Genomic DNA, 12,294 nt, shown 5'->3' on the forward strand with positions numbered 1-12,294 from the left:
GCATACAATCAGCGAGGCTTGCAACTCCGCAAGCTGAAAACTGAAAACTGGCACTGGACATCGGACGGTGGACGTCGGACATCGGGGAATGCAGATGGAGCTGCTTAAGCTGGACTTTAGCTCCAGGGCGATTGCACTGGGAGAAAAGAGGGACTTGGTTCTTTGCTTCACAACCTGACCTATCATCATTTCATTTATCAAAAGTATATCCTTGTCTAAGAGCCAAGTTGATATTCAACACAGCGTTTTCCACAGTGCACCGACTCTTTTGGAAACTGTGGCTGTAGCCTCTGCGGCCTTTACTTGTTGGCAATGATGTATTTTTGATTTCGTATCTTATATTACCAACAACAAGCGCTGCAGCAGCAGCAACAACAGAAACAACAGCAACATCACCGGCAAATGCCAAGTGTGAGGCTCCAAGTGGAGAATAAAGCCGAGACCACGACCAAATCCAACTCCAAATCCCATCCAGCTCCAGGTGGATCGCCAAGGGGTGGAGACAGTGAGCGAGGGGGGGGGAGTTGATTTCAGAATTTTTATTTTTTGATTGTGATGATTGTGCATTGAAATTTGATACATTTCAGCCTGTTCGGGGGGGGATGTTGTTGCTGTTCTTTTTCTTGTTGCTGTTGCATGCAAAAATGTTGGCTAGTCGACAAGGCATTGGCCATGCCAATGGCCAGGAACTACTAACAACATTAATAAGATTGGCATCTGCTGCTCGCAGCTCAAATGTAATTTCTCATCAACCAAAGTGGGCTGACTATGAAACTTAGCAACGGGGTGTGGTCGTGTCCCCATCTCCATCTCCATTTCCAACCGAAACTCCTCTCCATTTGCCATCTTGGCTCAACGATTGCATTCTGGCCATAAAGATAACTTTTGGGACGCACTGGTGGTGGTGTCGTGTTTTGCTGGTAGCTGGTTAGGCTTGTTAGTTGCCATTGATAAGCCAACTGATTGGGGAAAACTCGAAGAAGTCAAATGGGCAGTGGCTTTGATGCTGAAGTTGATCGGGGCAAAGGAGAATCATCTGGCTAAAACATCCGCTTGCCAAAAACAGCTCTAGTCATATAATAGTCATGGTAAATATTATAAGACATGTCTTTCAAAACAAATTGAGTTGCATTTAAATAAATGCATAAGAAAAGCCAATAACTGATAATAACTAACCTTAAAACAGCCATCAGCTGCCAACTGGTTTAGTTATATGTGAAAATTATTTACCTAATTAAAGATAACTAATCCGTAATTATCATAACATGCTGCTTACAAATGCTAACGGCTCAATTATATTGAAAATGATCAATGAAATAGTTGCAGTAAACAAGCAAGAATATAAAATGTTTATTTCCAAAGTCAGATTGATAATTTGCTTATTGAGCTTGAACAGTAAAGCTTTGGACTTCGAAATAAATAAAAACCGCTTCTTAACACGAATTTCTGAATATAGAGTATTTAGTTACATTTTTCTTGAACCCACGACCACTTTTGGTATCTCCAATTACTTTTTTTTCCATGTCACCACCAAAGAAGGTCAGGAAAACAATAAATCTTGGCTTGAAGAAATGCAGTCTCCTTTTGGGGTATAAGAGCCCAAAGTCTCTACCAAAAATGTCGTCTATCTTTTAAAGGTCTTGACTTAGAAAATGTTTAAGCCCTCAGCTGCTTATGTTAATGCCTCCCCCCAATTCCCTCGGGGAAGCCTCTTCCTCACATTTTCCACAAAAAAAAAAAAAATAAAAACGCGTGTAGAATGCCATGCGATATGGGTTTTTTGGAATATGGATGGTCGGATGGACACAATGCGTTTGAACAATATTTTCAACACAATATGAAAGAGGAGAATAAATCAAATTGATTAAATTTGAACAACGAACAATCTGAGGCTCCAGGGCGAACAAAAGACGAGCCAAGAAATAACCCCCAGGCTCATTTAAATAATAAACCACTAAAATCGTAGAGAAGACAACGAATACGAATTCGAATTTAAATAAAAAACCGTTCACAGCCTCCGCGAACAAAACCGAAAAGTAAACCATTAAAAATTACTACTAATGTGCACCTTACACAAAAAGCGAAAGAAAGATCCCATTGGGGATCGACGGCACCGACTCTTTCAGCGGAGACAAAAGGCCACAAAAGTCACGAATCTGGGCTCCCCAGATAATGCCCAATATCGGAGTAAGTCGACCCACTGCGGCGACACTGGATTCCAAACAAACGAGCACCGATTCATCTTCGGAGAACCTCTTTGGTGAGCCGCCTTGGGGTTCTGCACTGGGAATAAAGTTTCGCTGCACAATGTAACTTCCAATATTCAAGACACGAGATTTTGTTTCGCTATTTTTTCGGAATTAAGGAAGTTAAGATGATCAATATATGATCATTTCATAATAATAGAAATGGATTAAAACCCAGATATTTTTTAGAGTGCAACTGCTGCCCCAATCCTTGAGAAAAACTACGAAGCATAAATTGCCCAGGGAGATTGGTGGTAGTGGTGGGGAAAAACTAAAACCACTTAACTTAATGAGCATCAAATATCTGACTTGTCCGTATCTGCAAAACCATATCGTTTTGGCCGCAATTCTCGATACAAATCTATTATTTAAGACTGACTGGTGCTGCTGTTCCGGTCGCACTAACATTTCAATTAATAAACCGAAGCGAACCGAACTGCCCGCTCCCGGCACGCAGAAGTAACGCCCGGAGAACTCCCACTCCGAGGAACTACCGGGGAACTCAGAACTCCCAGCTCACCTTTTCCAGCAGTCGGAACAATAGCTAAGTATAATCACTTTGTTTGCACCTTTGGGAATAGCAAGTGACAGACGTTGGAAGTGGATGTGAATGTGGATGTGGGTTATGTGGCGCTGGGGAGTGGGTGGTTGTGAAATAGTTGCCAGATAATGGCAACGAATCGGGCAGATCGGGGGTCGCAGTTGCACACGCCACGTGCAGCAAGCTGGAACTCGACACTGGCGTTGCATTTATGAAAATGAGCTTGTGCCCCGGACGGCGGAGTAATTTGTAAACGAGACAATTGACCAAATGCACGTTGTGACTCTTTTTCCTCCTCCGATGTGTGCTCATTGCGACTTGATTGCCGGGCCAGAATGGACAAAGGACCAAGTGTAACAGGTGACACACTGTCATCATTGTGGTCGTAAAGGAAAAAGCTCTTATGCGGATCCTCAGATTTAATTGCTATTTGCCATCAATTGGGTAATTCTTTAAATTTGTATGCAGTTTTTATAAGTAATATGGGAAATCATTTTTGGTGTTATCGTTGGTCTATCATGAGTAATCGGAAAGTTAACGCCTGGCTGTGCAATACAAATAGTTTCTTGATTTTATGTTAAATTAATTGTATTAAATCTTATTACTGATTGTTTAGAAATCTATTTAATACGATTTCACTTGCAGCAACCTGCTCTCCCTTTCGCCATTTCTGTTGACTACGATCTCAACATTTCGGGCTGTAATCCACTTCGATTATCACCCCCTAGAATGGCCGCCTCGTTGAATGGCTGAAACAATGGCAAAAATGCCCGGCTAAGCCTGACAATCTGTGACCAAAAGGCTTCTCTGGGCACCAAATACTGCAACTGAAAGTCATCCAAACCGGCTAACAACCAGGCGAACTGTATGCCCATATAGAGCGACTTTCGGGACGACCTGCCACCGGAGGTCCTGCTCCTGCCACGCGGCTCAAAGACAAAAGCCGAAAGCCAAAAGCGACCGACAATTGGCCAATGGCAAACAAAATGTGGCGATCCACAGTGATGACGGTAAAAGGCAGAAACAACATCCACAGCGAGTGGTAATAAAAGTGAAATTAACAATCAACGGACGCTTTACGGTTGACATTTCACATGACAGGCTAGTAATGCGATTTAGCAGGATAAAGGACAGCGGAATGGAATGGTTTCTCTCTGCAAAAGGAGTGCAGCCCAATGGACTGCAGCAAAGCTGAACAAAAAATGCAATAGCAAAACAATTATTGGGTTTTTGTTGTCTGCACACGAAACGGTCTAATTTTGTTATTTGGTTTTCATTTTTTCAGCTGGTCAACAGTGAAGAGAAAGTTAATTAAAATAATGAAAAATTCCATTGACAAATGTCTCGCCTGTCGGATTGTCACATTGCATACTTAATAGATACTAATAATAGAGTTTTAATTAAATAGATTATGTGTGTGGGCTTCGTCTGTGTGTGTGTGTGTGTTTGCAGTTGTGCATTTGGCATTTCGCATTCTGCACTTTGGCTTTCTGCAACATTTGCATATTTGCGTGTTTCCGCTCGGCGCCTTGGGATCTCTCGATGGCATTTTGTAATAAGCAAATTGATTTAAAATTGTCAGTGTGGCTAAGTCGTGGTCCGGCCAAATTAGATTCCGCCCTGAGGTGGATGTGGCTCGGCCCGATAAATATTAGATAATGTGGGTGGCCCAGTCAGAGTTGGTATCTTAGGCTTTCGGGCCATTATGCAGGATGGTGGCCTACATTCGTAATGGCATTTGAATACTTAGTCAATAATGAAATGCCAATGATTTGTTGAGCTCGGTGCATGGGTTCATTTGGGTTTAAAGTAAATTTAAAATGCATTTAAGTAGGAGTTTTCTTTCATTAATCAAATTGATTCAATTTAAATATAAGCTGGATAATGTCAGTATGATATTATAATAGTAAGGCGGAGGGAGGGGTCTTAACTAAGGGTTCTGAAACTATACAATTATTGAACAGACTTACCAATCAATTTACCAATCCACCGCCAGTGTCTCAAAGATATCCGCCGTTATCCTTCGTCCTTTGTATCAGTTTAGTATCAACTAGGAACCATTAAGTGCGTTAAGTGAGTCTTGCTTTTGCCAATTTCACTCCACCATCACATGCTGTTTGTCAACAAGGATTTTGCGCGGAATTTCCTTGAATTGCGCCACTGTACACTGACAGTTCTGGCTGTCAAAATTGGCCACTGAGAGCGCCGTTTGGGGCCAAAACATAAACATGTCACGCCAGAGAGAGTAAGGGAGAGGATGTGCCGAAAGAGTCCTTGGGAGAGTGACAGCGCGAAGGAGTAAGTCACGCACACCAACACACAGAGAGATTCAGAGAGAGAGAGAGCGAGCGAGCGAGCGAGCGAGCGAGCAACTAAAACACTGTGGGAATTTCCAAGGGGGGATACGGGATTTTCCGGGGGGTCTACGGGATAACGTCTACGTCTAACGGTGCTTCCACTTTCCTCCGCTGGCGGGTTTTTCCTCTAGCACTTTCTAGTGGGGATTACGGAGCAACTGCCATTGTCCAATGCTCCGTGCCGAGCTATGGGCTATGGTTATCCCGATTCTAGTGGCATCCAGGAGCGAGATGCACCGACAACGTGGCGGCGACAACGACAACAAACACGTCTAACATGGCGTCGCGATGTCCTTTCTCCATATCCCTCACACACACACACAAAATTTCTAATCTCGCGACTATTTCGATTTTTCAGCTTCTAGTCGCTGCTTTCACCGCACTTTCTTATTCGAGCAACTTATGTTTTGAGCCGCAAGTGAGTTTGCATTTTTGTAATTTTTATATTTATCTGAATTTTGTATTATTATTTTTTTTTACGTTTATTGGGAACAACAAAAGCCTGGCCAAGAGCCCACTCGCGTCGCGTCGCGTTGCGTTGCGTTTGTCAAAGAGAGCGACAAAAGCCAAAATCTCACAGCGTCCCCACAGCGAAACCCAAACCAAAATCAAGGACCAAAAACGTTGCCGCCATCGAACCACGCACACACACACACTCGCACAGCGAAAGCATTTCTAAAAGTTCGGCCAAAGAAAATGGGTGAAAAAAGTACGTGGAACGTGGAAAAGTGAAGTGAGCATCAAAGCGCACGGGACAGAATAGTTTTCAACCCGACCGTCGTTGCACGGTGGGTTGTGTGCTATGCTGTGCTGTGCTGCGCCCCACCCGGCACCCTCCCCACCCCAAAGGACACCATACCCCATCCCAACCACCCAGCCCCCGAAACCCATTGAGCCACTGAACCACACGGCCAAAACATTCTCTCCTCTGGCAACGGCTGCTGCGTCTAAAACCGAAAACAATAAAAAGCTCCAAGTGGAGCTTGCCGATTTAAAAGACGACCTTGGAAATGCTCTTCCTAAACTTAAGTTATATATTGTAAAATATTGAAACAGGGACTCAAATTATTTTGAAACTTTAAAAACTCCGTTTAATGAATACAACTTTTTGTTATTAACATGTTTCACGCAGTAAATACTTTTTGAAAATTATGAAAATCGTTTTATAAATTAGGTGAAATAATAATATTTTAAAAATACTTGAAAATTCTTTTATTTTTATAAATAATTTCGATTTTATATGAGTTTTATATTTTCTATCAATAGAGGAAATTTTATTCATGCTTTCCATGATGCCCCACAAATATATAAAAACTGTAGAAATACAATTGCAAAACATTTCCGGTTCCCCTTCAAATATTAATAGAATTTTCCCCTTTACCTATACGACGCACAATAAAACGTAATGCCAAATTTGCAACCCCGAGAGCGATAAGAAAACCCACGCACAGCGAAAACCCTTCGATGTGATAAGAAACCCCTGGCTTAAGGTACGTGCACAACAGATGGGATTTTTGCATTAATAAAATATTTATACAACTGAGCGTTGCCAATGCGCCCATCGATTGCCATATGCCCGGCTCGACTAGACTCGACTCGGAATCCTCCGGTGAAACCGGGGGGAAAAAAAGAGCCGTAGAAGAATGCTGGCAAAGCACGCGTTGACACTTTGCGCTCAACACTCGCATACGAACACACGGAATCGGAATAGCATATATGCAGGACTCTCCTCTCCGGAGAATTTGCTTCGGGCCCGTCATCAACGAATGTCCTGCAGCCCCAAAAGCAGCATCAGCACCAGCACCAACATCGTCCCAAATTGGTGGAGTTGGTTATTGTAAACAAAGGATGTGCGAACTCTCTTTCGCTTTTTTTTATTGCTTTTGCCTGTGCATTTGGCTGAGATGCTGCTGAGCGGAAGCTCCCGATTCTCACTGCGCAGACTTGGGAAAATCGAGAGGAAAGCTCGCGGAAAATCCAGTGGCAACTGGTAGTCCGCCTATCGATTTGACTCACAGCGCCAGCGCCACAATTTTGACAGCTGTCAACGCGCCGAAGGACACTTTGGGCACACCGACCATCGAGCATCGAGCATGGAGCATCGAAAGCCGCCTCCTTTCAGGAAGAAGGTAAACAAATTGAAGCGCACACTGCAGGCACAATCATTTATCAAATGTCCATCGGGCGATAAGCAGGGGTTCCCCAGAGCTGGAACTGGAATAAGACGAGACCAGGAGCCAAACGGCCAGGGCAATTAAACAATGTCAGAAAGCATTTAGCCGGCAAATGAATGTCACCAGGCGGCCGAAGGATGAGCTAAACTACATGCGAATTAATGAGCTGGTCGTGTGGGTGCACTGAGAGAAATCAAGGGTGTAAAAGTTCAGGGCAGTCATAAATCAGTCATTTAATATGTTTAAAATTATAGTTTTCTATGATTTTATTACATTTGCATAACTTTGCATAGAAAACCAGTTTTTATATTATTCACTTCTTTAATTCTGTAATTTCATTACATTTCATATTTATTTGCTAACCTTTTTTCGCAGTGCACTGAGGTCAATATGGAGAATCCGCTGCTTGCGCGATCCCTTGCCCGCTGTCAGTATGAATTTTTGATAATTTAATTAGAGTGCCGCTGCTCAGGAGAAATGGACGGATGGGCAGATGGTTGACGGTTGATGGTTCGGACCACTGGCAATTGCTTGTAAAAATGCGGCTGACCACGGCCCAGCCCCTTTTTTTTCGGCCCTCACGCACACCAGGCGTTACAAAGGGAATTTTCATAATTAAGCAATTACCCATTTTTTCGGTAACAATGTCGGCATAAGTTTTCGTCCTTCGAGCCGCGTGGGCGTTGCGGTCACTTAGCTGACCGCTTCTCCATTTGTTCTCGACTTCTCCTCCGTTGGGCGAATGTCATAACTGCTTTTGGGTCCCTTTCGGATACCTTGGGCCAGCTAACGAAGACGAATTGGTTTTTTATTCAAATTTAATTTATGCCCTGCCCTATTCCTATTTTCGGGGCCCATTAAAATCGCCAAAAACAATTGAGACACGTGATTTTTGCGGCCTCCAATGTGTCTCCATGTGCTGTGCGTGCCTGCCTCTCATAACCAAGGCCAAAATGGGCGGGGCTAAAAAAGAGGCGTGGCAGAGTGGCAGGCTGATGTCAACTAAATATCATCACCTAAACAGATGGCCAAGAGCTGATAGCCATGCTGGCGACATGGACACGGCGTTGGGGATATTTGTTAGGTGCAAAAAATTATGTTTCACTTGGTTCGGGGACAGGGCCACTTCGTCATAACGACATTGGGCATTCATATCTGTTAACTGATAGCGATCTAGAATAGCACAAGTGGGTGGGAGGAGCTAGACAGGAAATTTGTGGGCTAAAAGGCTAAAAGGTTGGGGCAATATGTATTTTAGTTTATACATTTGTATCAAAACGATTTGGGGGAGAACTTTGCTTAAGTATAAGGTTGATAAATTATCACAATGTAATAATCTTGTTCATAAAGCTCTTAAATTAAATATCAAACTAAGGATGGTTTTAAGTCCTTAGCTTTATAAGTCATAAGGAAGAGCCCCTTACTTATCAATATTAGCCGACCGATCCATTTTATACTTTAATGTAATTACTTACCAACTGCTCATAATGATTTAAGAACCTTTATGACTTCACTCTTCGTTAGTTAACACAAGTTTGCTTTATTTAAATTTTAGTTTGATAAAGTATTTGAATAATGCTCCACATAAATGGATTCGATACAGGCTACCTGTTATAAAACCGGGCTAATCTGAGCTGCTTATCACGTTCCCACGCCACGAGATCCACCTTCCGCCAGGTAGACAGCCACTTGTCCCTGTGATTTCATCATTCGCGACAGAACTGGGGCCTCCAGAGTTGGGGTTACACATGTGCATGAGCACTGCGAAGAGTGGGTGGCTCCATTGTATAATTACCAAGCTAAACAATCAGTGCACATTCATGGCGCTGCTGTCGTCATTGACATAATGCGACAAGGCGACCCAACGTCATGGCTAGCTCGGTGATATCTCACAGATAGTGACTACCGATTCCAGAGCAGTCCAAAACCCCACCCCTCCCCGCCCCACCGGCGCAGATAGATATTGTACAAATAGGTGGACGTGTCGTACACTGGCCTGACAAGATAACAAAATTAGTGCCTTCTAAACATTCCCCGCTCAAATATTGTGATAAAAATTTATAGAGAGTGGTTGTGGGAGAGTGTATATACATACATATATAGTAAACCGACCGAGATTTATTGCCCCGCAAATCTGTCAACGCACAGAGCCGTGGGGCAAACACGAAAATATTTGAGTTTGCCTTTTCGCCACAGAGACTGTGTCCTCCTCTTGTCATTATATCTGGATATCATCTGGGTATCTGTTTTTAGGAGCACATATTTGCATAGTGCCAGAACAGTAGCGATAAAATGTTAACTCGCCGATTAGCGTTGCAGCCACGGGTAGCGGCAATGTATCTGTCTATGTATCTGAGAAGAAACCAAGTATCCGGCTATTCGAGTAACTGCGTCCCAGAGTATCTGTAAGTGGGCAAACAATTGCAGTCCGTCTGCTTCTGCTGCTGTTTTTTTTGTTTTTTTTTCTTTCTGCGCCGCTTCTGCTGCTGTTTTTGGTGATAAGATAGCCTTTCGCTGGAGCCGAAAATCATAAATTACAAATCATTACGCAGACGTCGGACTGACTACTGTCGGCATCTTCAGTAATAAGTGGACAACTGTGGACTCTCATAATGCAACGACGATTTTTGACATGTACATGAATTAGACGAGAGGACCCCAAATGAGTTCGGCCAGTCCGAGAACAAACAGGAACAGAAAATCCATGGGGAAGCCATAAAAAGGGTAGTATAACGATTAATTTTTTCCACGTTGACATTTTAGCTTAATTGCACTTCAATAATCCCGAAAAAATAAGAAAAAAAAAGAGAGGGCTTAAACAAGAACAGATACAAGGCTAAAGCGAAATGGCAAAAATGCGTAAAAGGGCATGAAAAGCGGCAGCCGACAGAGCAGATACAATTTTAATCCCACGGACTTTTGCTGCATAAGCACTGGCCGAGAAAAAATCAGCAAAAAAAAAACAAAAAAAAAATAAAATAAAAAAGTATCTTGAGGGCTTACCAAAGAGAGGGGAGTGCAGGGAATCCGAGTCCGAATCCGAGGCACGTTGTCAGCAGAAGCTGAAGCAGAATCAAGCCAAGTTGCAAGTGGGCTGCGACCCCAAAAGCGGCCAACAGCAGTACCGCTAACAAAGTTGACAAGAAGTAAAATGTCCGACGGACTAATTGGCTTAAACGCTGGCAAAATTTATTTAAGCACATTAGTGGGATTTGGTTTTTGCCATCGCCATCGCCAACGTTTGCTTGTATCCGTACATGTTGTTTGTTTCTGTGTATCTTTCGGTCTGTGCATGAGTGTTGACCCGCCATCGATTCACTTGATTCACTTGACCAGCTGGCTTTTGGTTCTTTCCACATGACAATAAGTAGATTGACTAAAACTGATTGAAGCACTTTCCGTTCTTTTGTGGCGTTCATTAGTAAGAAAAAAGGTGCATTAACTTGTGTAAATTATTTATAAAGTTAAAAACATCATAAAGAAATTCAATTTTTAAGTTATAAAATTTACAATTAATATAATTCCTGTAGTGTACTGTGCATTATAATAACCAAAATCCGTGATTTATAGGATTTTCCGAAAAAGAGGAAAACCCCATTGAATTCCCGGCCAATCCATTTTAATTAACCCCAAAGCAATTGTCACTTTTGCTGTGAATCTGGGCAAGGCATAAATCATTCAGCCCAAGAATCCCCAACCAAATTTTGAAGCCATTAAGGCCCACCCCTTAACCCTCAGCCCAGAAAATCCCGTCTCTATTTTCCCCTCTTACGCAACTTTTTGTCACATGCACAAAATATGCGGATCTTACCTTTTTTATTTAATTAGCTAATTTCGAGTGACCCCAGTAATTGGTGGGGATATAAATAATTAAAGCGGCTGATGGGTAGTGCAAAGTGCAAATGTATCTCACGGATACGCAGCTGAGCTCGATACATTTTTAATAAAGTCGAGAGGAGCGAGCGTTCTTAAATTATTCAAAATGCTTTGCTGGTACCTCCATCGTTCCCTGGTTTTTAGAAATGTCGTTTCCAATTTTACTCCAGCATCCCCACAAAATGGATCTCCCCTACGCCCAAAAGTAGTTTCATCTACGACCAGGATACCCCAAAAAAAAATACAAAAAACCAAATATACAAAAACAGCAACAAATTTCTCACGCTGCTCGGATGCGAAGATTTAAAGATTTGAGTTTCGATTCCGATTTCGACAACGAATCCATCTTTGAGTCTATCTATGTGGCTCGACCCCAAAGTCACTTTCTCCCGTTGTCTCTGTGTGTATACATTTCACACCCTCAAAAATAGAAATTATCTTTGTGCATTTACGCAAGTTTTTAATGCTATTAGTTCCATCTTAACATCTCGGGTCTTTTCAGATACCATCCTCCATCCACCATAACCATCCCATCCCATCCTGAATGCCATCCGAAGTGAACCAAATTGTCTGTTTCTGTTACCGTATCTATATCTCTGGATACATCTCCGCTCTGTGTGTCCTGTGTGCCTTTTATTTCAATTCTATTTTCTATACACTCGCTCGCTGCGTTGCACTCAACAAGAGCGCTGGTCTGGACGCAATTTTGTTGGCAATAAATCACCCAAAGTCGACATTAAATCTTTTTTCCCTTCTTTCATTATTTTCTTCTCGGTTTTCCTTCTTGGCATTTGCTTTCCCTACTTTGCGTTTGACTTTCACACAAACAGAGCTCATTGCACATGTCTCGGGGATTACGATTGGACCAAATCAGGGTAGCAGTGTCCTTTCGATTTGTTCCTTTTTTGTTTGGTTACACTGAGCGAGAAACCGCTGAAGTTAATTGGACATCCGTCTCACATATACATTCTGTGATATTAATTGCATTACTATATGCATCTCTTTTTAAAAATAGCATCTTTTATAAGTATTTTAAGTTATGTTTAAGACAGCTTCTGTGTCAAGTTGCTTTTAACTACACTCTTAATGCATATTACAAA

General features: G+C 42.4%; 1 protein-coding gene and 1 non-coding gene across 2 annotated transcripts in view; one reads left to right on the forward strand and one right to left on the reverse strand.

Moving 5' to 3' along the window:
- The window catches only part of hth (homothorax), a 132,008-nt gene extending 126,306 nt beyond the window's left edge, over positions 1-5,702 (reverse strand). Inside the window, exon 1 of the mRNA NM_001014613.3 lies at positions 4,758-5,702. The gene's annotated coding sequence lies outside the window, so the exon portion shown is untranslated. The remainder of the gene's footprint in view (positions 1-4,757) is intronic.
- Positions 5,413-11,907, forward strand: asRNA:CR44018 (antisense RNA:CR44018). Its single transcript, NR_073995.1, has 2 exons — positions 5,413-5,562; positions 5,646-11,907.
- Positions 11,908-12,294: the final 387 nt, after the last annotated feature.

This window comes from Drosophila melanogaster, chromosome 3R, assembly GCF_000001215.4.
Source record: "Drosophila melanogaster chromosome 3R".
NCBI classification, from domain to species: domain Eukaryota; kingdom Metazoa; phylum Arthropoda; class Insecta; order Diptera; family Drosophilidae; genus Drosophila; species Drosophila melanogaster.